The 24,444-nt window shown below is 46.6% G+C and overlaps 2 non-coding genes across 2 annotated transcripts; one reads left to right on the forward strand and one right to left on the reverse strand.

Moving 5' to 3' along the window:
• The first annotated feature begins 6,576 nt into the window (after positions 1-6,576).
• On the forward strand, positions 6,577-6,648 carry TRNAC-GCA (transfer RNA cysteine (anticodon GCA)). Its single transcript has one exon. It is a non-coding gene; the product is annotated as a tRNA-Cys (tRNA).
• A 917-nt stretch (positions 6,649-7,565) lies between these two features.
• Positions 7,566-7,637, reverse strand: TRNAC-GCA (transfer RNA cysteine (anticodon GCA)). The gene has a single exon. It is a non-coding gene; the product is annotated as a tRNA-Cys (tRNA).
• Between the last annotated feature and the right edge of the window lie 16,807 nt (positions 7,638-24,444).

The following is a 24,444-nucleotide window of genomic DNA, read 5'->3' on the forward strand; positions in this document are numbered from 1 at the left end:
TGGGGTTGGAGAGCTCTTTGACGATGCTGAAGAGTTCCTTGCTGTTGTGTGCGTTGTTGTCTAGTCATTCTTTGAATGCTGTCTTCTTGGTGGTGTGGATCAGCTGGTGGTGTTTACGGGACGCGTACTTGAGGGCGGTCATGTTGTCTGTAGTCGGGTTTTTTCGCCAGGCTCTCTCGAGGGTGCGGCAGTTCTTCTTGGAGTTCTTGAGGTCGTTGTTGAACCAGGAGGCTTTCTTGCTGTTGGGCCTGATGGGATGGGTTTTCAGAGGTGCGAGGTTGTCAGCGCAGTTGGTGATCCACTGTGTAAGGTTGTTGGCTGCTTGGTTGGGGTCCGCTGAGCTGGCGGGAGGGTTCTGGCTCAGTGATGTGGAGAGCTGGTCGGTGGTGATCTTGTTCCAGCTCCTGCGGGGAGCCTGTTGTGGGTGGTGGTGAGTCGTGGTTTTTCTGAAGCTGAAGTGGACGCAGCTGTGGTCTGTCCAGTGGAGTCCGGTGGAGTGGCTGAAGGAGATGTACTTGCTGGAGGAGAAGACTGGGTCAAGCGTGTGTCCGGCGTAGTGGGTGGGGGTGTTCACCAGTTGCTTGAGTCCGAGGTTGGCGAGGTTGTCCAGCAGGGTGGTGGTGTTGTTGTCGTTGTTGTTCTCCAGGTGGAAGTTGAGGTCCCCTAGGAGGATGTAGTCGGCGGAGGAGAGGGCGTGAGGGCTGATGAAGTCTGCAATGTCTTCGCTGAATTGTGTGCGGGGTCCTGGGGGTCTATAGATGAGGGTGCCTCTGAGTGTGGTCTTGGGGTCGGTGTGAATCTGGAAGTGGAGATGTTCGGCAGCTGTGAGGGTGTCGTCGGAGTTGGTCGTGATGCGGATGGTGTTCTTGTGGACAATGGCGATGCCTCCTCCTGTCTGGTTGATGCGGTCCCTCCGGGTGATCTTGTATCCGTCCGGGATGGCGATGGCGATGTCGGGCGCTGAGGAGGCGTTCATCCAGGTTTCTGTGAGGAAGGCGACGTCTGGAGATGTGGTGTCGAGCAGGTTCCAGAGTTCCACGGCGTGTCTGTGGATGGAGCGGGTGTTAAGCAGGATGCACTTCAGGTGGTTGCTGTTGGTGCTTGGTTTGGCGGGCGCGGTGCGGGTCTGGATGCAGGAGAACTTGCAGGATTGGCAGGTGAAGGGTCCGTGGGTGCGTCTTGGGGCGGCACGGCAGCACCCGGGGATCCGGCCGGTGTTGAGTGCGATGAGGGTGGCGGCTTCGTAGGTCCGGCGTGTAGGCTCGCAGCGGTGGGGGCCAGGGGGTCTGGCGCTGGGCGCGGTCCAGGCGCGGACGGGCGCAGACGGGCTTGCCTTTGGCGCGCCAGCGGCGCGCCCGCTGCGCGGCCTCCATATGAGGGGAAGAGGGAGGGAGGAGCAGCTGGGAGGTGGGAGCGGGGCGGCCAATGGGGAGCAAGGGGGCGGAGCTACCGGAGTGTAGCGGCGGGAAACGAACGGGCGGCGATGGGGTGACGCGACGAGGCTGGAAGAGAGAAGAACACGGTAAGGGCAAAAAAGGTAAAAACAATACAATACAGTGGAACAATACCAGGGGCACAGGCACTCGGGGTACAGAAGAAAGAGCGGACACAGGCACTCGGGCACAACGAAGAGGGCGCTGGCGCTAGGTCACTGGAGGCGGGGAAAGGCAGTCAGGGCACAGGAGCACAGGGCACAGGAGCGAGAGCGGTCACGCTGGAGGCTGTGAGGCGGTGAGGGGAGCGACCTGCCTGAGAACCAGGGTCAGAGGTCGCTCTCTCTATCGCTGCGCGGCCTCCATATGAGGGGAAGAGGGAGGGAGGAGCAGCTGGGAGGTGGGAGCGGGGCGGCCAATGGGGAGCAAGGGGGCGGAGCTACCGGAGTGTAGCGGCGGGAAACGAACGGGCGGCGATGGGGTGACGCGACGAGGCTGGAAGAGAGAAGAACACGGTAAGGGCAAAAAAGGTAAAAACAATACAATACAGTGGAACAATACCAGGGGCACAGGCACTCGGGGTACAGAAGAAAGAGCGGACACAGGCACTCGGGCACAACGAAGAGGGCGCTGCCGCTAGGTCACTGGAGGCGGGAAAAGGCAGTCAGGGCACAGGAGCACAGGGCACAGGAGCGAGAGCGGTCACGCTGGAGGCTGTGAGGCGGTGAGGGGAGCGACCTGCCTGAGAACCAGGGTCAGAGGTCGCTCTTCCGGGGTTCTCTCTATGTCCTCACACTAATCTTCTCACGTGCAATGTAGGTGATCTGATGCAATAGTAAGACTGGTCCATCGGGGGAGGGGGAAGAGTGAGGGGGAGGATTAACCCCTCCGATCCCAGGGAAGAGGACGTGCCAGGAGGGGGGTCACCTTTGTAGCGCTTAAACGAGGGGGGCGGCCCAGCAATCTCAGTTACCCCTTGATGCTTTGGCCACATACACGGTGAAACACATGAAGTGAAGTCCGTTTCACATTTCTCTGTTTTTGGCGGGAGCTCCTCGAGTCAGAACACCTCAGAGCTCTGATAAAAACAGAACACGATCACAGACCTTAATAAAGGTTTTCAAAGTGTCCCAAACAAATGCCTTTGAGTCATGTGACCCCTTACATCAGCTTGAGAACTTCTCAAAATAAAACCCATCGAGTGAACACCTGTTATGCAGCGCACAAGTCGGGGGTACCCGGCGTGCACACACTATTTTCATATGTTGGACGCCATCCCCCCTGCAAGAGGTGCCCCCGCTGAGATATCCTGAACTTGTCCAGGTGTAATTTTCAAACACTGGGACGCTTTCGGCAGTGCCCCCATCCTGTCTGCTTTTGTTTTGCACCAGCAACGTGCTGGGAGGGGGCTTTCATATATCAGACTCCAGCTGGGCCCATAACAAAGGCTGAGGGGCCATCAGGTCTCCTTGTGTTCCTCTATCATGACTGGGAGCTGACCTAAGGCTCACACCTAGCTGCAAATGCAAGAGGGAGGGGAAAAGGCTCACAGCTTGTTATCACTTCACATATACATTGTATTCGTATAGCGCTTTACTACCCCCTGACAAGGTGTGCGTTTTATCTTGCTCAGTCCCTGTATATAAGAGATTTTCATTCGCTGTAAGTGTAGGAAAGTACTCTCTTTTTGGCAAGGTGTAGTAAGCTCTATCTAATTACAATTACCATCCCCACTTCATGCTGCTATCAGTGTGCGTAGAATGTTGTCTCTGAGATCTTGCTAGCCAGGACCCCAGTGATTGTGCTCTCTCCCTCCAAATATGGTTACCTTGGTGCACTCCACAATTGGCCTACTGGTGTCCCCTTATAAGTCCCTAGTATATGGTACTTAGGTACCCAGGGCATTGGGATACAAGGGGTCCCCCATGGGCGGCAGCATGTATTATGCCACCCATGGGAACCATGCACAATGTGTCTGCAGGCCTGCCACTGCAGCCCACGTGAAAAGGTGCATGCACCCTTTCACTACAGGTCACTGCACCAGGTCACTGTAAGTCACCCCTATGGTAGACCCTCCCAGCCCAAAGGGCAGGGTGCAGGTCCCTGTGTGTGAGGGCACCCCTGCATGAGCAGAGGAGCCCCTATGAACTCCAGTTCCATTGCACTGGACTTTGTAAGTGCGGGGAAGCCATATAATCTGTGTACCAGACACAGGTCACTCTCTACCTGTGTCCAGCCACATAATGGTAACTCCGAACCTGGGCATGTTTGGTATCAAATATGTCGGAATCATACCCCAATACTATTGCCAGTATTGGTTGAATGATTCCATGCACTCTGGGTGCTCCTTAGAGGATCGTCCTGTATTGCTCCTACCAGTCTTCCAGGGTTTTTTGGGCAGCCCGTGCTGCTGCAGCCTTTCCGACAGGTTTGACCACCTCAGGCAGGGGAAGACAGAACAAAGGATTTCCTGTGAGAGAGCGAGGCAACACCTACTCTCTTGGAAATAGGTGTTACAAGGCTTGGGAGGAGTAGCCTCCCCAAGCCACTGGTTTGTTTTGAAGGGTACATTTGGTGCCCTCCTTGCATAAACTGGTTTGCACCAGCCCAGGGACTGCTGGTCCCAGCTCTGGCGCAAAACTGGACAAAGAAAAAGGGAGTGACCACTCCTCTGTCCATCACCACCCCAGTGGTGGTGCCCAGAGCTCCTCCAGGTGGCCACTCAATTCTGACATCTTGAACCAAAATGTGCAGAGGCCCCTGGGAGCATCTGAGTGGTCAGGTGATGCCCCTCCTCATTGGTGGTCACCGTGCAAGGTGATCAACCCCATTTTGGGGCTAATTTAGGGACTCCCTTGCAGGTGGGTTCCCAGATTCGATGTGCAAGACTCCACCAGGACTCCTCTGCATCGTTTACTTCTGCTCCTGGCCACTGGAACCGCAACTGGACACTTCAGGAACCAACAAGACTGCAACTCCTGAGATGACCTCACCTTGCAGCATTGTTTCCCAGGCTCCTTCCAGCAACTGCAACATTTCCCCGGCGGTGCATTTTCTGTGGTTGGCAAGACTTCAGCTGCACCAAGAAGCAAGAAGGAATCTCCCTTGGAGTGAAGAAGTCACTCCCCTGCATCTGCAGGCACCTAAAGCAATGATGTCTGGCTGAGTGGATCTGCTCTTCTCTGGAACTGCTTGAATCCTGCATCACAGTTGGTGGTCTGAAGTGGTCCCCTCTCTGTCCACTGCCTAACTTGGGAGACAATGAGCCCTTGCAGGACAGTACCCCTGTGTACTGCACCTCTTGCAGCAACCAAGGCTTGTTGTCTCCTGCTCCAAGGGACTGTCAGGCTCCGAGAAGCCCCAGCACGTCATAGTTGCAAGGACTTTCTCCTCTCTGCTGCTCCAGCAACATTGGACTCCTCTCCAGGTGTGCTGATTGGGCCTCACTGCAACTTACTGTGCCTGCTGCCACTGGGTTGCTTGTGCGGGCTGCAGCTGCTTCTGCTGACTCTCCCAACTGCTGAGGGTCAGCCCAGGCTCCCCTCCAAGGGTCGAGCCCCCTGGACCTTGCTGGTCGTCTTCATCATTGCAACTCTTGTTTTGCCTCCTCTTGTATTTGCCAAGGCTTGTTGGTGCTTCCCCTAACCACTGACCATCTGCAACCTGGCGACCAACATGGAACATTATCTGCACTGCTCCAAGGACTCCTCTGCAGCGCCTCGGCTCCACAGCTGTTTTTCTCCTCCCCATCAACCCGGATGTTCATCCACTGAAGGGTGGGTAGTGGCTTCTGCCCAACTGGATACTCCATCGTGGACCGGACCCTGTCCCCTTCTTTTGCAGGTCTTCTTCTTCCAGAATCCACCTTTGGATTCCTCTGGTCTGGTCCTGTTCCTGTAAAATCCATTTTCTAAATTCTCTTGTTAATCTTTGGGAAGACCTGGTACTTACCTCTAATCTCCTGGTCGCTGAGTGTCACTTAGGTACTCACCTCTTGGGATCCCAAGTTCATCCAGCTCCCCCTAACTACTCCATAACTTTGGGTGGGGGACTTCACTTTGCATTCCACTATTTTAGTATATGGTTTGGTCCTCTCCTAGGACCCTAACTATTTTTCTACAATTCTTGCCAATGCTTGTTGTTCTATGCTAATTTCTGATTGCTATTGTGTATATACATAGTGTATACTTACCTCGGGTTGAGGGAACTGTCAAAAAAAGTAATCTAGTGTACTGTTACTGAAATAAAGTATCTTTATTTTTGTAACACTGTGTGGTTCCTTTCATGTGTGATAAGTTACTGTGTGACTATTGAGGTATTGTATTAGCTTAGAAAATAGTCTTTCCCATGAACTGCAAACTAGGTCTGATGTCAGCGATGGAAAGATGCATCGTCCAATCAAAACAGTGCGATCGGAATGCTCTTGGCAGGACACATGGAAGCACAGAGACAAAGGCCATCAAATCGAGGCAGGGAGGTTTGATAGACAACAAAGTTATCCACTCATGAGCTAATGGCTGACCCAAAGGCAACTCTTAGGTACATATAATGCATTGGAAACAGCAGGTCTCTAAGAGACAGCTGTCTGTAGCTGAGACATAAAAATGTGAATAAAAATCATTACCAGTCAAGCATAACATGCACCATTAAGTGATACCTTTATGGTCACCTACAGTCACTTTGAAAAACGTACTTTGCTTTAATGCTGCTCAAGTCCATTTTGCGTTCTACCTTTTTCTTACTTTACACGAACATGGAAGAGTTAATGGCAAGCAAGGGGAACTAACATGACTTGGCCAAGATCAAACAATTAAGGCAAGTGCAAGAACCAATACTGCAAAGCAGCAGGACCAGGAGCTTTCCTAGTGTAGCACGTTTTAGTTGGAAGAGTTCTGATGTTTGCTGAGGTGTGTATTGAAAAAGTGATTGCTGAGGAGATTGAGGTTAGTTGCAAGGAGAGGACATTAACTCTTTCTCCTGTTCCAGTTTCCAGCTGGTACCTCACACTTGAACCTGACAAGGGGCTGAGAATGGTTCATTACGCAGAGGTACAGGACGGTAGTGGTCCTTTGAAACATATGGGGATATAGCTCATTGATAGTAGGACATCACAGAAGGACACAGTATGTGCAGAAACAGGCAGGGGGATATAGCTCAGTGGTAGAGCATTTGACTGCAGATCAAGAGGTCCCTGGTTCAAATCCGGGTGTCCCCTTCAACCTTTTATAGAATTGTCTATTTCCGCGTTATTTTTATTAAATACATAGGCTCGCTGCTGTAAAGCGTGAAAAACATTTTTGTTCAACAAACAGTGGACATCAGGCTGACACGGCGCCTGTATATGCGCTTGAGATGCCCGCGTTGTACCAATGTCACCTCCTAGTGGAGCTCACCTGAGCGAATGTAAACTCACCTGTGCAATGGCGGCGCGAGCGGGGGCCGCGCTTTACAGGATATTAAACTATTACCCCCCCCAGATGCCCCCGGGACCTATGGATGACGCCTCTCACCCTCCCCCGGCCTCCTTCGCTGCCTCGGAGACCCTGAGATCAAACATGCGAAGATTTTAGACGGTGAAAGAGGGATATTTTGTAAATAACTGATATATATCGGAGGAATGGATTCTCCCCCGTTGACTTATGTTGTAGCAGAGGCGACTGCGGGAGGGAGACAGATAACATGAAGCCGCTTTTTAAAAATTCGGGCGTCTCCCGCCCGTATCGGGTCTTTTAGCGTTTATGTGAGATGCTACTTCTGATGTCACCTAATCGGGGTGGGCTTTCATTCCAGACGAGTGAACCTAGTGCACTCAGTGAGTCGGATGCTATATATATACATTCTAGTGAAAGAATACGCCTCACAGCTTTCCCCAGTGACAGATTACACCTGTTCGCTCCCGCCACGCAAGTTATGTTATCTGTAGAGAAATGAAGCGAGTGCACTGAATATTCACACGTAATTTCAGTGAAAGTGAATTAAAGTTTGAGTAGCCTTCGATTTGCTGGAAAACGTGATGGGAAAAGGGGTGTTGCTTCTGAGGTCCCTTTAAAAGCAAAAAACGCTCTTTAAACTGTGGTGTATTTTTGCAACAACTAATGCTGAGTAAAGTGAATTTCTTTTAAAATTATCTGAAGGTGACACCCGGATTTGAACGAGGGACCTCTTGATCTGCAGTCAAATGCTCTACTACTGAGCTATATCCCCTTCTTTCATTAGTGGCCTCCATCACCCATATGTATCTTCCTCCCATGGTGCTGTGAGTTAATGGTAGATTACCACACTTCTATATGCTCGTCCCCATCACTGCCCCAGCATTGAGCTTTATCCCTGGTCCCCTGTCACTGCTCTACCACTGGCCATATCTCCATCATTCATCACTGGGATATTACCAGGCTACCGCTGTGCTATGTACTTGCCCTCTCACTAGTCCACCGCTGTGCTATGTCCTCATCCTGTATCGCTGACATACCACTGAACTACATACTCGTTCTCCATCACTACGCTAGCGCCCAGCTACATTATTGTCCTCGGTCAATACTCTACCACTGACCTATCTCCCGATCCATCACACTTGCTTTACCGCTTAGCTATATCTTCATCCCGTATGTGTGTGTATCATGTATGTGGTATTCCTGCAGCGCAAACTTTCTCAAAAGGTAGGGGAATGTCGTACAGGGTCAAAGACAAGCACAGAGTCAACAGGAGACAGGAGGGGCAGCTGGGCTGTGAACGGTGAGCGCATTGTGATGTGTTCTTTAGAGGTGCGTCTTCAACTCTTTCCTAAATTGGAGCAGCATTGGGGCCGTCCCAGGTCCCGGGTGCATAGATGGAATCGTCCGGTTGCTTTGTTTTTTTTCTTTTTTGCACTTCTTGTTCTGCAATGTGATGGGAGTCCTGGCTGCCAGTGAGCGAAGAACCACCAGAGATGCTGAGCTTGTCTGCAAGATAAGCGGAGGTGGTGGTCATGATGGCTTTGAAAATGGCATAAACACTAAATGGTATGGTTGCATCCAAAATACACAAAACTACATCCCCTACTTACAGGTACGTGTGTCAGCCCTACTTGGGTAACTCAGTGGTCCTGTCAGGTCATGTGAGAAAAGCAATCATGTGGCAGGGAGACATGTGGTCTACATCGACGCACCTGCACGGTGCCCTCTTGAAGAATGTGTGACTAAAGAGGACATCGTCCCCTACCAGACCAGGGAGCTCAGTGCCTAAGTTAATATGGTACAAGTGTACGAGGTTCCAGGTAGGATTCACCTGAGTGCCCTTTTCCTGATTGTTTGTGATGATTTGGCCAATCCATTAGGGATCCTTGGCCCTGACCAATGGGCAAGACCAATTAGGCTAACATAGGGGCGTGTTGGCCTAAGTGATGGTTTGCCGCCCTGGTGGCATTGTCCTCCCAGGGTAGGGGAGAGATTACCGAGGATGAAGCATGGCACAACTAGCAAGTGAGGCTCCTTCTCCCGAAAGGATTGCTTTTTTCATGTGACCTGACAGGACCACTAAGTTATCCAAGCAGAGCGGAAACACATACCTGTAAGGGGATGAAGTTTTTGTGTAGTTTGGATGCGCCCATACCATTTTGTGTTTATGCAATTTATCCAGGGAGACGTATGGGGGCTCTTTACCTCCCCTGTTCAATTTGTGTTTCCCAGGCTTTGTAAATGATGCAGCTAGTTTTGAAGAAGGTGCGGCCTGACAAAATTGGAACCAACTTCCATGAGGATGTGCGTAATGTGACCATATTTCATCAGGTGCTGGATGAGACGTGCTGAAGAGTGTAGGATGCCTTTTGAGGAGGGTGTTGAGCAGCTCAATGTGGAATCTCGGAGGCCATGGAGCAAGGCGTTATCACCACCCAGATGTGTGAGTGTGGGGATACTATAAATAGCTTGGGAAGGAACAATTAATTTTGTTCAGTAGACAGAGCTGATTCCAGGCCATCTTAGTCTCTTTTAGCATTGCATTTCTGAAGGGTAAGGTTTGTGTCCAGGGTGAATTCAAGTGACTTGGCATTCAGTGAAAGTTGGATTTCGAAGCCATCAAGGTGCATGCCACTGGGTCAGGTTTGTAGTGCTTCTCATGTCCGTCCTCTATCACAGATCTACCACTTAGCTAGATCAATGTTCTCAGTCACTCCTCTACCACTCAGCGATGCCTGAAAGTGTTTTATATTCAAGCTCCTGTTGTGGGAGAAAACCTTGTGTTATATTGTGTTTTTTATTTAATGGATGGGGCTCCCTGGTAATATGATGAATAGGAGGTATGTGGTCACTCATCACCTACACTACAGGAAGGACAATAACCACTGTTTAACTTGAGCCGGTGGTTGCCGGTGGAGGGCACCAGCACTTATTGTGGGGACTGGCACTTACTTCTCCACATCAGACATTTCCCGAGACTTACAGAGTGGAAAACAAACTAAACAAAATGGCTGAGGGAGAGAAATACAGAAAACCTGTCACCAAGGGAGATAGCAGACACCTGTAAGAGTGAGATAACTGGGCAGGGAGTGCCTGGCAGTGAACTAAAGAGGCCTGAGGTGGATTCGGGACTATACACCTTTGTTATTCACATTCTGACATTGAATGGTGCCAGTTGAGTGTGTCTGAGCAGTGCTTTGGGCTCCGGCTCTTATTGTTTTGCAAATAAAGCACCGATAATAACCAAAGAAGAAGGGAAAAAGAGAGTGATGATGAAGAGGATGTGGGTGGCCTGAGCACCACCGTCCTGTAGATATGCATCCGCACCAATGAGATGCGGCGAAGGTGATACCAAGTAGGCAGGTGTGCTTGTCACTGCCTGGCAGACACATGGAACAGGAGACGTGAGGATTAGAAAGTAATGGAGGGGCAAATCGTTAGGGCTGAGGTAAGGGTGCAGAGTAAGAAAAAGCTAGAATGCAATATGGACTTGAGCAGCATTAAAGCAAAGTAAGTTTTTCAAAGTGTCTGTAGGTGACCATAAAGGTATCACTTTATGGTGCATGTTATGCTTGACTGTTAATGATTTTTATTCACATTTTTATGTCTCAGCTACACACAGCTGTCTCTTAGAGACCTGCTGTTTCCAATGCATTATATGTACTTAAGAGTTGCCTTTGGGTCAGCCATTAGCTCATGAGTGGATAACTTTGTTGTCTATCAAACCTCCCTGCCTCGATTTGATGGCTTTCGTCTCTGTGCTTCCATTTGTCCTGCCCAGAGCATTCCGATCGCACTGTTTTGATTGGACGATGTATCTCTCCATTGCTGACATCAGACCTAGTTTGCAGTTCATGGGAAATACTATTTTCTATTCCTCTTGCAATATCTGTTACCCATCCCCATCTCCCTCTCTTCATTCCTCGCTATCTAATGTCCTGTTGCACCCTCCCTCCCTTCTTACTCATTCATGCTACCCACTGCATTAACAGCAGCCAGTCACCCTAAAACCTTTTTAAAATCATTTCAAGATGGCCATCCACACAACACACATCCTTGCACAGCAAACATGTTTGAATTACTTTTAACATGCATTTTCACAGTGCCATCTTTGAAAGGGATTTGTTTAAATAAATTAAAATGTATTCAGAGATGATCCAGTGGATTTGCACATCCACAATGGCCACATTTAAAGGCATTTTGTAACATTTTAATGAATCCCATTCCAAGATGGCCACCACAGGTGCATGTGCCTTTGCAACAGCAGTATTAGATTAAAAAAAACATTGCCAAAGCCAATAAGTGTCACTGCTATAAGAAATTGGGTTATTAGTTGAGGGGGTGAAAGCCCCATTCAAATAATAAATGCAATCCTTGTCAGGGTGCACCACAAAAAGTCAGTAAATTATCCTGTGTTCAACCATCTGGTAGCTTGATACACAATCACTCAGGCTTAACTTAGAGGAAATGTGGAAAGTATCTATGCAGCAATCAAACAGTAATAGAGTGAAAACACAAAACAAGAAAAATCTCACACCAATTTAGAAAAGTAGAGGGATTTGTAATAAATAAAATGTCATCAAAACTAATTAAATCCTATCAGTAGAAACAGAATTATGATTTTTTAAAGTTTTTAGTGAAATTCGGCACCTCAAAATTTAAAGCACCAACCTTGGGTATCTGGTTATGCAACACACAGTCAAAGTCAAAAGTTAAAGCTGACCACGATGGAGTGCGGATTGGACACAAGTGTTGGTGGTTTGGGGCTGGTCCTGGCTTACCTTCAGACTTAGAAAAATTCCTTGAAAAAGTTCTGGAGTAGGTAGAGTCTCAGCAGGACAAGGCAGTAGGTTGCATCTGAGGGGAGGTCATCGATGAAGGTGAGCCACTGGACAAAATCTCAGAGAAGCCATTGATAATGGCAGGAAAAGCTCTGTGTGGGAAAAGCTGGATTTTCAGCCAGAGGAGGTTGTCATTGTCATCGTCAAGTGAAGACTTCTACCTTCAGACACAGATGTTTTCTGGAGCTCAGAATCACACAAAAGGAAAAGGCTGCAGGCTGTGGCCAAAGAGGGCTCCACAAGGCTGGATACCACCACCAGGAGGTCCAGCTAAAGAGGATGTGAGGCTGCATAGAAGCGCGTAGCAGGAGCTGCGACAATGTCAATCCTTCAGGCGATGCACCTCTGGCCAGTTGGCTTACAGGTAGTTCGTGGGCTCCTGTCAGTTCTCAGAGAAGTTTTTGGTGAAAAAAGTCTTAGATTTTGAATTCTGGTAGGAGAAGGCCACTCGAGCACAACCCCAAGGTTCCAAGACCTGTTGGGGTACCACGGGGGCTAGGACTCATTCCAGCAGAAATCGGAAGGTAGGTAAGTTGCAGGGTCTCAGGAGCCTGCTGCGTTCCTGTTGCTCACACAGGAGGCCAAACAGATAGCCCCTGGATTTACTCTGGTGGTCCTGGGTTCAAGGAACAGGTCCAGTCTTGCTTCCTCTGGCAGCACGGCTGTCCTTCCACCAGAAGGCCATCAGGGCAGTCCCACCAGCAACAGGGCAGCACAGCAGTCCTTCTTCGGAGTCTTCAAAGACTTCTGAGTAATCTGAACAGTGGTTCTGAGGGTCTAATATTTATATTCAGTGCCAGCCTTTGTGTGCACACATATACACTATCCTACCCCAAAATCTGATTTTAGAAAGATCTACCCTTCCCCTGTCAATACTCCAAACTGTCTGGGGTAATAATAGGCTGGTGTCAGGTTCCTTTGTTTGTGCCGGTGGCAAGCCACCTAAATTGTAAATGGGGCTGGGCACATGTCCGCCCCAGCCATCCTGGGAGGATGGCTCATCCTGCCCACATCAAGTCCTCTTTGTGACACTATCTGGAGGGAATAAACAAACCCAAACAGCTGAGTCATTCACAGTAATGTGACCCATGGCACTGGCAGAAGGCACAAATGGTTAGGACATAAAATCCTAACTTTCTAAAAGTGGTATTTTTTAATTGTGACTTAAAATCTGACTTTACCATTGAAGACAATTTTAAATTATAATCAATTTGACTCTAAACAGCAGATCTCAATCTGCTCCCAATCCAAAATTAGCACTTATTAAATGTAATAAGTTAACCCACTGTTAGTCAATGGGAGAGATGGGCTTTACCATAATGAAAAACAACTTTAGAAGTTTTTCTCTGCCATGACATGTAAAACATTAAGTACGCATGTCCCACTCTTTAAATACTATGTGACCTGCCCCAGGAGCTGTTACAGCCTGCCTTAGGGGTGACTTATAAGTATTAAAAAGGAAGGTTTAGGCCAGGCATAAAGTTTATTTTGGCAGGTCGAAAAGGTAGTTTAGAACTGTACTGCAGGCTACAATGGCAGACTGAGACATGTTTTAAAGTGCTACTTTAGTGGCTGGCACAATAAGTGCTGCAGACCTAGCAGAAGCATTTAATTTGCAGGTCCTGGGTGCAGACAGAACAATCTACATAAACTTTATATACCAATCAGATGTAGGCCACTTCTGTCAAGTCTTAGGGAGAGACCACAAGCACTTTAGCACTGGTTAGCAGTGGTAAAGTGCACAGAGTCCTAAAACCAACAAAAACAAATTTAGAAAAACATGAGGTTTGAAGTCAAAAAGTTTTGGGTGGCCCTGCAGACGGGGCAGGTCAAACAATGGCCAATACATATTGGCTTGTCAATAATTGTTTTACTATCTTATATGCACTGCTATCTAAATAAGTTAAGGTGCCGTTTTATTGCCTGGCCTCAGGTGGAAACAGCAGGTGGCACCACTAGGTCATAACCCTTGAGAGGTAGAAAAGCATGAGAGCCAAGGTCCGCTCAGTTATTATTGAGGAGGCAGTGAGGAGTGTGCTGGCAAAGAGATGTAAAAGAGACTTTGCAGCTTGGTGATTATATTTGCAAGCCAAATGAGGAACTAATAAGTACGTTCAGTTTTAGGTCGCTCTTAAAAACATCTTTTAGCTCTTGAGGACAATATGAAAAACTTGCAGTAGGCTTCGAGCCCGCCCACTGCTTAACATGAGTCGGCTTTCGTGTCATTCCCATTTGAATTTTTCCTATTCGGCATCTTTCCTTTTTTTCCTCTGTTTGTCCCTGCACTGCAGCACAGCTTCTTTACCATCATCTTGTTTTTCCCTTATCTTTTCTAATAATTGTTTATTTTATTGAAAACATGAAAAAGGGTAAACCGGACAGTATCAAAATGACTGCGGACCCTGTTTCAGATACATGCAATGGATCATAAAACCACAGTTTTGAAGTCGCCCTTGCATGCAAAGTAAATTTTCTATTTATCAAAAAACTCAAGTCAGCAAATGTCACTAAAAGGAATGAAAAAAGAAAGGTGGAGCAGGGTGGGAGAAATAGTGGGACCAACAGGCAACAAAAACAAGGATTCAGCATACTGGACCTCCTTCGCACTACATGTTTTCAGCCATTCATATTTTTTCCTCCGATGGTCAAGCCATTCTATGACAATTTATTATCTCATTACTACGCACATTATTTTTGTATCTCTCACTCACAGGAAGACTGAGCCATCGTAAGCTGAGCCTAATCCTTGCTTTCACCAATAAACAGCTGTCAGAGCTTGAAAAAGTCTCCAGTGTACAAGTCAAACTCATAAGTTGAAAGGAAAGGACCCCAAAAAAGATCAAAACCTTCCAATATATCATTCACTTTACACGTCAATCTTTCACATGATGCAATTTTTTTAAGTTCAGTTAAATGCCCACTATCTGTGGACGTGGTATTCTTGAACTAATGTCCTAAAATAAATATCTTTGCAGCGGCCAGGGAAGTTGCTAACCATCTATGTCTTTGTGCATTCAAACCTGATCTATCTGTTACATCATGCAATATTGTTAGTTGTGCAGGTATGGGCAATTTTATATCACAAACAAGCAGTTCCAATGAACATGGACTATATTTCATACATCAAATTGTAATTCCAACACTTCTCATATCAAGAAGCCTCCTCCCTCAATATTGTAGGGGTCCAATGCCAATCATTAAGGGTGTTAATTTGGATCCTCTGAAGATTCTATCACGGTCTTGTAGCAAAGTGTCACAATTCTCAGTGGTTTACTCAATGTGTAGTTGGATTTATAAATTCTGCCTAGAGGTGGCTAGGTTGGGTATCAAGTATCTCAAATGCACAAAAGGTGATGGGAGAATGAATGCAATAAGTCTATCCAGGGGCATTCACTTGGGGGGTGGCATTCCAACCCATTGTTCTTTTGCTCATCATGCCACCACAGTTTGGACCCAGCCATTTGCTAAACAGCCTTCCGGCTCCAATAGGAACAGTTCAGCTCGAAATATCAGGCCAGGTCCTCCCTGAACAGGAACACGAGCAATCCCAGACCAGCGTCACCCTGATTGGGATACTTCAGTCTAATGTAGTTTGGTTCTAGTGACAGAGTGAGCAAGGGGCCCACATTTGGGCACACCCTTTACCACCTAGGGAGATACATCAAACACACAAAAGGATGTTTACATGAAGTTGAACCACTGACAATTAATCGAGATAGCATTCCAACCCATCGTTCTTTTGCCCATCATGCTACTTCAGTTTGGACCTAGCCATAAGCAAACCAGTCTTGTTTCTGCTTCAATAGGAACATTCCATCGTGAACCGTCAAGCCAGGTTCTGATGCCTTGATTGAAATCAGAGAAGTTGTGCCAACATTTGAAGATGGCTCTTTGATGACTTCCCGGGGGCAAAACCTACATGACTTTTGTGAATCATTAATGGTACCACTCTACTTTCTCCAGCAGTTTTTCACAAGTATCTTGATATCAATATTGATCAGAGTTTTAAGGCATTAACTAAAGAATTCCAGAGGATCTTTGCCTTCATTGAGTAGGAGGATTAAGGTAGCCAAATTAGAAATCTTTCCCAAGGAGCCTGTAGATTTTGCCTCTATGAAGGTTCAGTACAACCCAGGTGTTATGAGGGATTTACCAGTCATATAAAATCACTTGGGGAAACCATTATCCCTGGGGATTTACAAGTGGCCGGGTTTGAGATTGCCTCTACTCTCTCATCCTATGTGACTTTGCCCTCTAAGGAGATCTACCATCATTTGATAGAGTCGTGAGCATAGGAATGTGCCTTCCTGGTCTAGATTATCACGATTGTCTGAGTTGTACAGTTTAGTGTACTATACAGCAAGGTTACGGTATGTCAGCTGGGTATCTACAGATCCGTCCACCCTCTCCTCTAACCGTAGCCATCAGTAATTGAGGGTCTCAGTTTTGAAACTGAGCTGCCAACAATTAATCCTAACTTTTCATCAGATTATATATCTTCTTCGCTTCAGTTTAACTAGGGTCTTTTCTACCATCACCCTATAAAGAGAGTTTAGTTGGAACCTGACAAATTCCAATGCTCTTTAAGCCACACGGCTGGGGTTGTTTATATATTGAACCATTAGGTTCCTAACTCTGCTTTCTAGTGTTACATTTTCCTCCTTCTGTCGTCGCTTGTTATTCGCAGAGCCTCTCATGAGTAACACCCTCTATGTAGCCTTTCCCACTGCACATAGGGGCATATTTACAAGCACCATCTTGAGCCACATTTGCATCATTTTTTTAAGCAAATGTGGCATTAAGGTGGCATTTCCCATGCGCTATATTTACAAAGTGGCGCAATGCAAGCACTGCACCACTCTGTAAACCCTTGCGCCACATGAATAAATAATAATAAATAATAAATGGCAAAATATGGCGCCTAATGCAGCACATTTTGTGATAGTATTACGTCACTATTTTGTCATTTTTACACACATTAACACTATCTGGGCAAAGGTTTGATGTCAGTAGTACCAGCATAACACCCATGTGCGGCAATAAGCAACAGAAAGACGGTCCTCCACTGGCTGCACACATGTAGAAACGTTTTTAGTAACTTTTGATCCGTTTAAGACACAAACAAAATCTACTTTTGTTTTACATCTGCAGATTATGCAGCATATGGTGGGTCATGTGGCGAATGCAGCAATTCCATAACTATGCAGAAAACAGAGCCTGCGTCCCCATCTATACAGCAGAGAAAATTGCGTGGGCAAGGGAAAAAGTGCATAATTTATCTGTGGTATGCAATAATCTACATATATCTACAAAACTCTGATCACTCACAGTGGGTCTGATTATGAGTTTGGCAGAGGGGTTACTCCATCATCAGGGTGGTGGATATTCTGTCAGCGGACTAATAAATCCCATAGGATATCGTAGGATTTATATTTCGGCAGACAGGATATTCGTCACCGTTGTGACGGAGTAACCCCTCCACCAAACACTACATCACACCCCAAGTCTTCGAGCATAATAGTACTGCCGCTGTTCTGTGAATCAACGTAACCCATTCTATCTAATAACAGGTCTAGTATCCAACTTCAGTCCCCTCCTAGAAGTAAAGAACAAGCATGTCAAGAACAAGCATTTGTAATGCAACAGGTCTCGCATTTCTCCGAGTTAGAGCTATTAGCAGTTGTAAACTCCCAACCGGACTTTTCTTGCCTCATTAAATGGAAAAAAAGAGCACGATCGCGCTGCTACAGTTCACTCATATTGAAACCTATCGGTAAAAGTGCAATTATCTATGTAACCGGCAAAAGTTCAATTAATTATGTAACAGGGTCGATGTCATGCAAAGCTCTCGACTTCTGCCAAATGAGATCACGCTGCGAAAAAAGAGAAAAAGTAGTCCACAAACCAGACCGAAAACAGAGAGCCTCGTATGTTTTCAGTATTTGGTCGCTGCGCTCGAGGAAGGCTAACCACCGGAAAAGGTTGGATGTATGCATGCCTTCCACTAATCAAAGCAAGCAGATTTTAAAAGGCAAGCCCACCAACCAATGAAAGACACTGACGTGACATGGACGGGGCTTCGAGCCCTTTTGTAACTACTACAGCGTGTCGCAAGAGATATGCATGCGCAAGCACACGTTAGTGCAGGCTCGACCCTAAAAAGGATGTGGAAAATGGTGATTGGGTCAAGCTAAAAAAAGGTCAAGTGGAAGCAGAGTTGTTAAGTATATGGGACTTTTTAAGGTCAAGAAAGTACATAAATGGCATGTGGTTCTGGAGAATGGAGATAAATAGAACTAGAGGAAGGTGGCATTATATCAAAAGGGAGGAAAAGATGTGTTGCTTAGAAATAGTGACATCAAGAACATTGGTGGCTATATGATGATGGAAGATATCGACAACAAGCAGGAGTTGGGAAAGAGTGTTGTAGCAGAAGCTGAAAGATATGAAAACAGGAGTTGGAGAATTTACATACCACCCATATTTCGGAAAGAGTATGTAACCAAGAGAAGTTTGTTCATATCATTGTTGGTACTGGCATGTAAATGTTCTCCATGTGCAAATTCACATTCTTTATAGTGGAATACAGTGTTCAGTATTCATTGTTAACCATTCTTATTTTTTATTTTATTAACTTGTGTTTTTTATGTTATAGGTTTTCTCTTGGTGTAATTGATGTTAGTTTATTTAAGGAGATGTATTATACCTTTAACATTTACTCTATGTAAGAACTGTGGGTATGTCATGAAGAATGGTAAGGTTGTGTGGATTCCTTTGGTGCCAGTTGGTGTTATGCTGGCAGCAGGGAAGCCACATACTTGACAGGCTTGCAAAAAATCAGAGATAAGAAGAACCTGAATGGGCTACGAGTCATTACTGCCACAGGTACCATGTTAACGGCGTGTCACTGCCGTGAGAGTTACACGGAATGTGTCTCTTTTCAAGATATGCAGATGGTCACAGTCTGCAGAAGTGCCTGAGACACCAACTCTGGAAGTCAGCCCTGTGGGAATCCTAGGATGGTAGGCCCATGGGACAAACCCCTTCCCATGCCACCCCTCTTGTTGGTGCCTTTTGGGAGACAGCATCCAGATATCAATTGCAGGTCATCAGCAGGCCTCCAACAAGTTTCAGGACTATGTGACCTACAGGTGGAGAGATCTGTTCTGTGTTATGGGGTCCTGAACAGAAGTTGTACCATTTGGGAGGTGTTTCTGTTTCTTTGTGTTATATTATTTGGTATTTTTGGAAGGAACGTTGAGTATGAGCCCCAGTTGTACTGTAGTAGGTTCTGGTGTGTGAGGCGAGTCACACACTAATCACACACATAGGCTAACACTTGTGGTGTCTTCAGTGGTCTTACGGGGCGGGACCTGAGGGGCACGATGTGCCCTTACTTTTTTATTTTAACTAAAACAGTTCCCCTACTTTTTGTGCAAATACAACCGCCCGGGGAGGGTTAATTCCGACAGCAGAAAGGCTTCCGCTGATGAGTAAGGCAGAGAGTCTCCTGCACTGTGAATCCAAGGGAGGGCCAGACAGCTAAACAATCCTTCTTGCCAGGGTGCCTGCTTGCCTGAAAGAAATGTAAATGTGTGCAACTGGTCAATCTGCAAATACGAAAGGTGCTTAGAAGCCGGTATTGTCTTTAATGAACAGAACCATTTGAAGTTTCCTGATGGCACTGATTTATTATTATTATTTTTAAGTGGCATTGCAAGGGAGTTGCCATCTGAGCTGTGAAGTGTCTGCTTTTAAGAGAGAGTTAAAAAACTGAACTACATTCAGACTGGGTATTGCTAAAATGTATATTGTGTAAGCACTTTTTTTCGGTAAAGCTTTTTTCCTCATTTTGCGGCAGCCTATCTTATAATCTGTGTAATGCAAGTTTAAAATAATGACTTACATACAGTGCTTTCAGTCACAGACTGACCTTTTAGCACTAAACATACATAAACTCATTATTCTCCAGTGCACCAACCATGTTTCCATTCTGTGGCTCTCTGGTTACACACATATACCCCTGCATTGCATTAACCAAAAGAGGTTTTACAATGTACAATAGTGCATTATTTTATGTGTAGTGACTTGAAGCTGAAAGACCAAAAAAAGTAACTGAATATTTAGCGGCATACCTACAAGCCCTTTGTTCCACCTTAATGCCATCATTGCGCCATTTTTTACGCTACGGTGGCAGCAAGGTGGCTTTTCTACTGCGCCACATATACTTTGTAAACCCTTGCACCACATTAAACCTGCATCAGGCATAATGTATGCAAGTGGGCGTTCCGAAACAGGGAGGCCCATCAATTGACACAGTGAAATTTACAACATTTCACTGCGCTATTTTTTTCTGTCAGTTTTAGCGCCTGCTTAGAGCAGGCGTTAAAATGATGCACATATTATGTTCAGTGGGCCTCCCTGTACTTGGCTATTTTAAACACTAGTGTAGCAAAGGGCCACAATAGCGTCAAAAATGTTGACGCTATTGTGCCAATGACCACCATGGTGCGCTGTATTCTAAATACCGTGCGACCATGATGTTGGTAGGTGCCGTAGGTGGGGGGGGCACGAGAAAATTGGCACATCATCTATGATGCGCCACTTTCTTGTAAATATGTGCATTCGTTTTTTAGCCATGCCTTTGACCCCGTCCCCATGCTCACTCGACCTCACCCCTATCGCATGAAGCATGCACTTTGACCGCTCGGTGTCTCCCAAGACGTGAGACCGCCTATAGCAGGAGGCTGCTGTAGCAAAGAGGGGTCTTTGGAGGAGTGTTGAAATAAAGTATGCATGTTTAGTGCACCCTAGCATGCAGGATCTGGTTTGTACTACGCCACGCACTCTACTGCCAACTCAACACCCACGAGATGTAAAGGGAAGCTAGCAGCAAAAATGAACCCAGGTTATTGAAAATCAGCCCTAACAAGTTGCACGCATCATGGGTCAGACGATCGCGCATTGTTAATCATTCCCGCATCTGGCACCTCTTGTCACGCAATCTGGAGAGTTTCTCTGCGCTTAGCAGCAGTCGTTTTTTGGTGTGCCATAAGTGTGAAAAGCTGCTTACCAGCCCTCCGAAAAAGACTCTGAAACTGAGCATCTAGGTCCTCCCACAGACACAGAAAGGGGAACCCCTTTGATACATAGGTCCCTTCGACTCTGCAACCAGGAAGAGAGGTGAAGGGAAGATGAGGGGCCTGCCGGTGGCCTGGACGGGAAAGCAGAGTGACTTCCCGAGCGTTTACCAATTTCTTAGTGCATGCCATTGCATGCATTCTGCAAGGCGTGCAATGGCATGGCTTTGGGGGAGTGAGGGTCCCCCTTCAAAAGGAACTCTGCACCCCACCCTCCCCAGCACAACTGCGAGGGCTGCGGGGGCCTGGGCCTCTGTTACACCCCTGCATCAGGACAGTGTGCACTGTTGTACCAGACTGATGGTCAGTGGTCCCTGCTGTTAGCAGAGCTGGTGAGTCAAATGTAATGATTCTACCCACCAGCACCACCACAGACCAAGTACAGTTGAACTAAAAAAAAATGGCAAATTCTTATATGTGTTTACCTTTAAATTGATTTTTCTGCTTGCTTTAATAGCAATTAAGCATGATTCATATTGTCACACATAAGCACACTTAGGCCCATATTTATACTTTTTGACGCAAAACTGCGCCAACGCAGTTTTGCGTCAAAAAAATTAGCGCCGGCTAACACCATTCTGAAGCACCATGCGGGCGCCGTATTTATTGAATGACGTTAGCCAGCGTTAGCCGCCGGCGCCGTCTGGTGTGCGTTAAAAAAAACGACGTACACCAGGCAGCGCCGGCGTAGGGGGATATGGAGCTTGGGCGTCAAGAAATGGGGCAAGTCAGGTTGAGGCAATTTTTTCGCCTCAACCCGATTTGCGCCATTCTTTTTCACTCCCAACCCCCATAGAAATGACTCCTGTCTTAGCAAAGACAGGAGTCATGCCCCCTTGCCCAATGGCCATGCCCAGGGGACTTCTGTCCCCTGGGCATGGTCATTGGGCATAGTGGCATGTAGGGGGGCACAAATCAGGCCCCCCTATGCCACAAAAAAAAAAAAAAAAAAAATACACTTACCTGAACTTACCTTAATGTCCCTGGGATGGGTCCCTCCAGCCTTGGGTGTCCTCCTGGGGTGAGCATGGGTGACAGGGGGTGTCCCTGGGGGCATGGGGGGGGCACCTCTGGGTTCCTTCAGAGCCCACAGGTCCCTTAACGCCTGCCTTTTGCAGGCGCTAAAAAACGGTGCAAAAGCGGCTGTACGTCATTTTTTTTGACCCGCCCACTCCCGGGCGTGATTTTTGCCCGGGAGTATAAATCCCACGCACATGCCTCGGAGTCGATTTTTTTGACGGGAACGCCTACCTTGCATATAATTAACGCAAAGTAGGTGTCCACGCTAAAAAATGACGCTAACTCCATGGACTTTGGCGCTAGATGCGTCTAACGCCAAAGTATAAATATGGAGTTAGTTTTGCGTCGAAATTGCGTAAAAAAAACGACGCAATTTCGGCGCAAACGGAGTATAAATATGCCCCTTAAACCATGGCAATTCCACGCATAAGCAATTGTAAAATTGGAATTTAGGGAGAGTGCAGACAGTGATGGCCTCGGGTGCATTGATATGAACTGTCCACGAGGCCTTCTCTATGTGTGGCCATAATACTTTGGGGCAGTGCTTGAAATGGAAAAATTAAAGTGCAGGTACTCTGTGCCAGAGTACCTGCTTGTTTCCGAGAAGTGCCGGTACTCTCCAATTAAAAGTATTACGTTTTTCCTGAGATGTGCCGGTACTCTCCCCCTCAAAATAAAAAAGTGCCGGTACTCAGTACCGGACAGTACCGGCCCATTTAAAGCACTGCTTTGGGGTGAGCTACATTTTGGCCAAATATGGTTAAATGGAATTTTAGAATCCACATTTACTCACACAATACCACAGTTTCCTGCAAAGTACCCCCTATTTTTGAGACATATGCAAGTAGAGTCATGCAGGATCCTAAGGTTCACTTCTGGTTCGTCACTGCTTCCGCCCATTAGGTTTTCGGCCTCTTACTTCCTGTGCTTTGACATTTCTCCAACGCCCGCCCGTCCCTCGCCTTCCTTGAGTTAGTTTTCCAGTGTGAAATGCTACAATGGGCTGAGCCGCAGTTGCACGAAAGAAGCCAGTGCGCGCCGCTGGGCGACAGATGGCGCTGCTGAGTCAATCTATGACATTAAACTAAAAAAAAGGGGAAACGGGAGCGGTGCGAGCTGTGCAAATAATTCACGGAAATGGAAGCGACTACTTTGTGAATTGGAAAAGCGCATTCCCGTTGTTTTATTTAAAAAAGCTTAAAAAGTAAATAACATATATTAAAAAAAAAAAAATTATCCTCCCAAATAAGGACCCGAACCCTAGGCCTTCAGATTATAAACCTGATGCTCTACCGACTGAACTATCGGTGCTTCTACCCAGTGGACAGCATTCTATTTAGTGATATGCTGACGTAGGTGTGTCCACTTTTGTCTGCTGACTTTTCTTAATTGTACCAATAGTTTCTTCCTTTGAATTCCGAGGATGCTGCGTGTGTCCGCGCACAGATCCCTTTTCGTTTGCTCTGCTCCCTTCTGGTGCCTATAAGGCGGGCTCTGCAGTGAACTGCAGTGCACTGCCCACTGCACACAGTGACACAGCATCATACCACTGCATTCCACTGTTACACGTCCGCCTTCACTGCTCTGACTTCCTTTTGGAATCTAGGTTAGCACGATCGTCTTTTTCATGCTAAAGAGTTGCAAATTAGACCTTCTTTGGCTTTGGGGGGAGTGTTTATGTCCAGAAAGGTTTTTGTATCAATTTATTTTCAATATTAAAATTTGTGAGCTCAAGTGCCAGTCTGAGCATGTCATTCCTTGTACCTGTCTCAACTTTCCCTTTATCAGTCTGAGCTGAGTTGTCTACAATGGTATTTTTCAACTTTTTGATCAATTTCTGCTCTCAATTTGCTAATCTGTTTATATAAATATTAATTGCAAGGTACCCATAACGACAGCAAACTTGTTTGTGTTGCTGCCTGAAAAGTGATTCCTGCCCTGTGTTACCTGTTTTTTTTTCCAGACACATGATGGCTCATTCTCACTCTCTACACAAAGTTGTCCGGTTCCTTTAACACACCTCCTCAGGCTTCCATACTTCTTCTCTGTGATGTCTCATGTGTACCTTAATTAAGCCTGTTAGTAAGTTGTACTACTTTAGAAAGTCAGACTTTCTGAACTTTTGCTTTTCATGGAAACCTTGATTTTTGTTGTGTATGGACTGGTTGGTTACATGTAGTAAACTATATATACTAGTGTTTGAGAGTCAGTTTCAGGGCACTGAATTGTGGACTAAGCCATCAGATGGTTTACAGTTCCTCAATTTCTTCAATGAGTTTAGAGTACCAGGACTCAAGATTCTGCTTAGTTCCTTCTTGCAAAGGTTTTAGTCTGCCATGTCGAAGTAACGCGTGAGACCTTCTAGGTGACTTTGGCTTGCATTCCCATCTATGGCTAGTTTGTGACTGGAGGTCATCTCAGCCAAAAACTGAGAACTGATATTCAGCACAACTGATTTGAGATTTGCTGAATTGGTTCCACATATATTGGAGGGACTATCTAGCATTTCTAGAGTTTTATGTAATGGGCGATCGACATTATATGCCTTGCACTTGATAAACCAATAATATTCTAATGG

The sequence above is a fragment of the Pleurodeles waltl genome, unplaced genomic scaffold (genome assembly GCF_031143425.1).
Source record: "Pleurodeles waltl isolate 20211129_DDA unplaced genomic scaffold, aPleWal1.hap1.20221129 scaffold_39, whole genome shotgun sequence".
Classification (NCBI taxonomy): Eukaryota; Metazoa; Chordata; class Amphibia; order Caudata; family Salamandridae; genus Pleurodeles; species Pleurodeles waltl.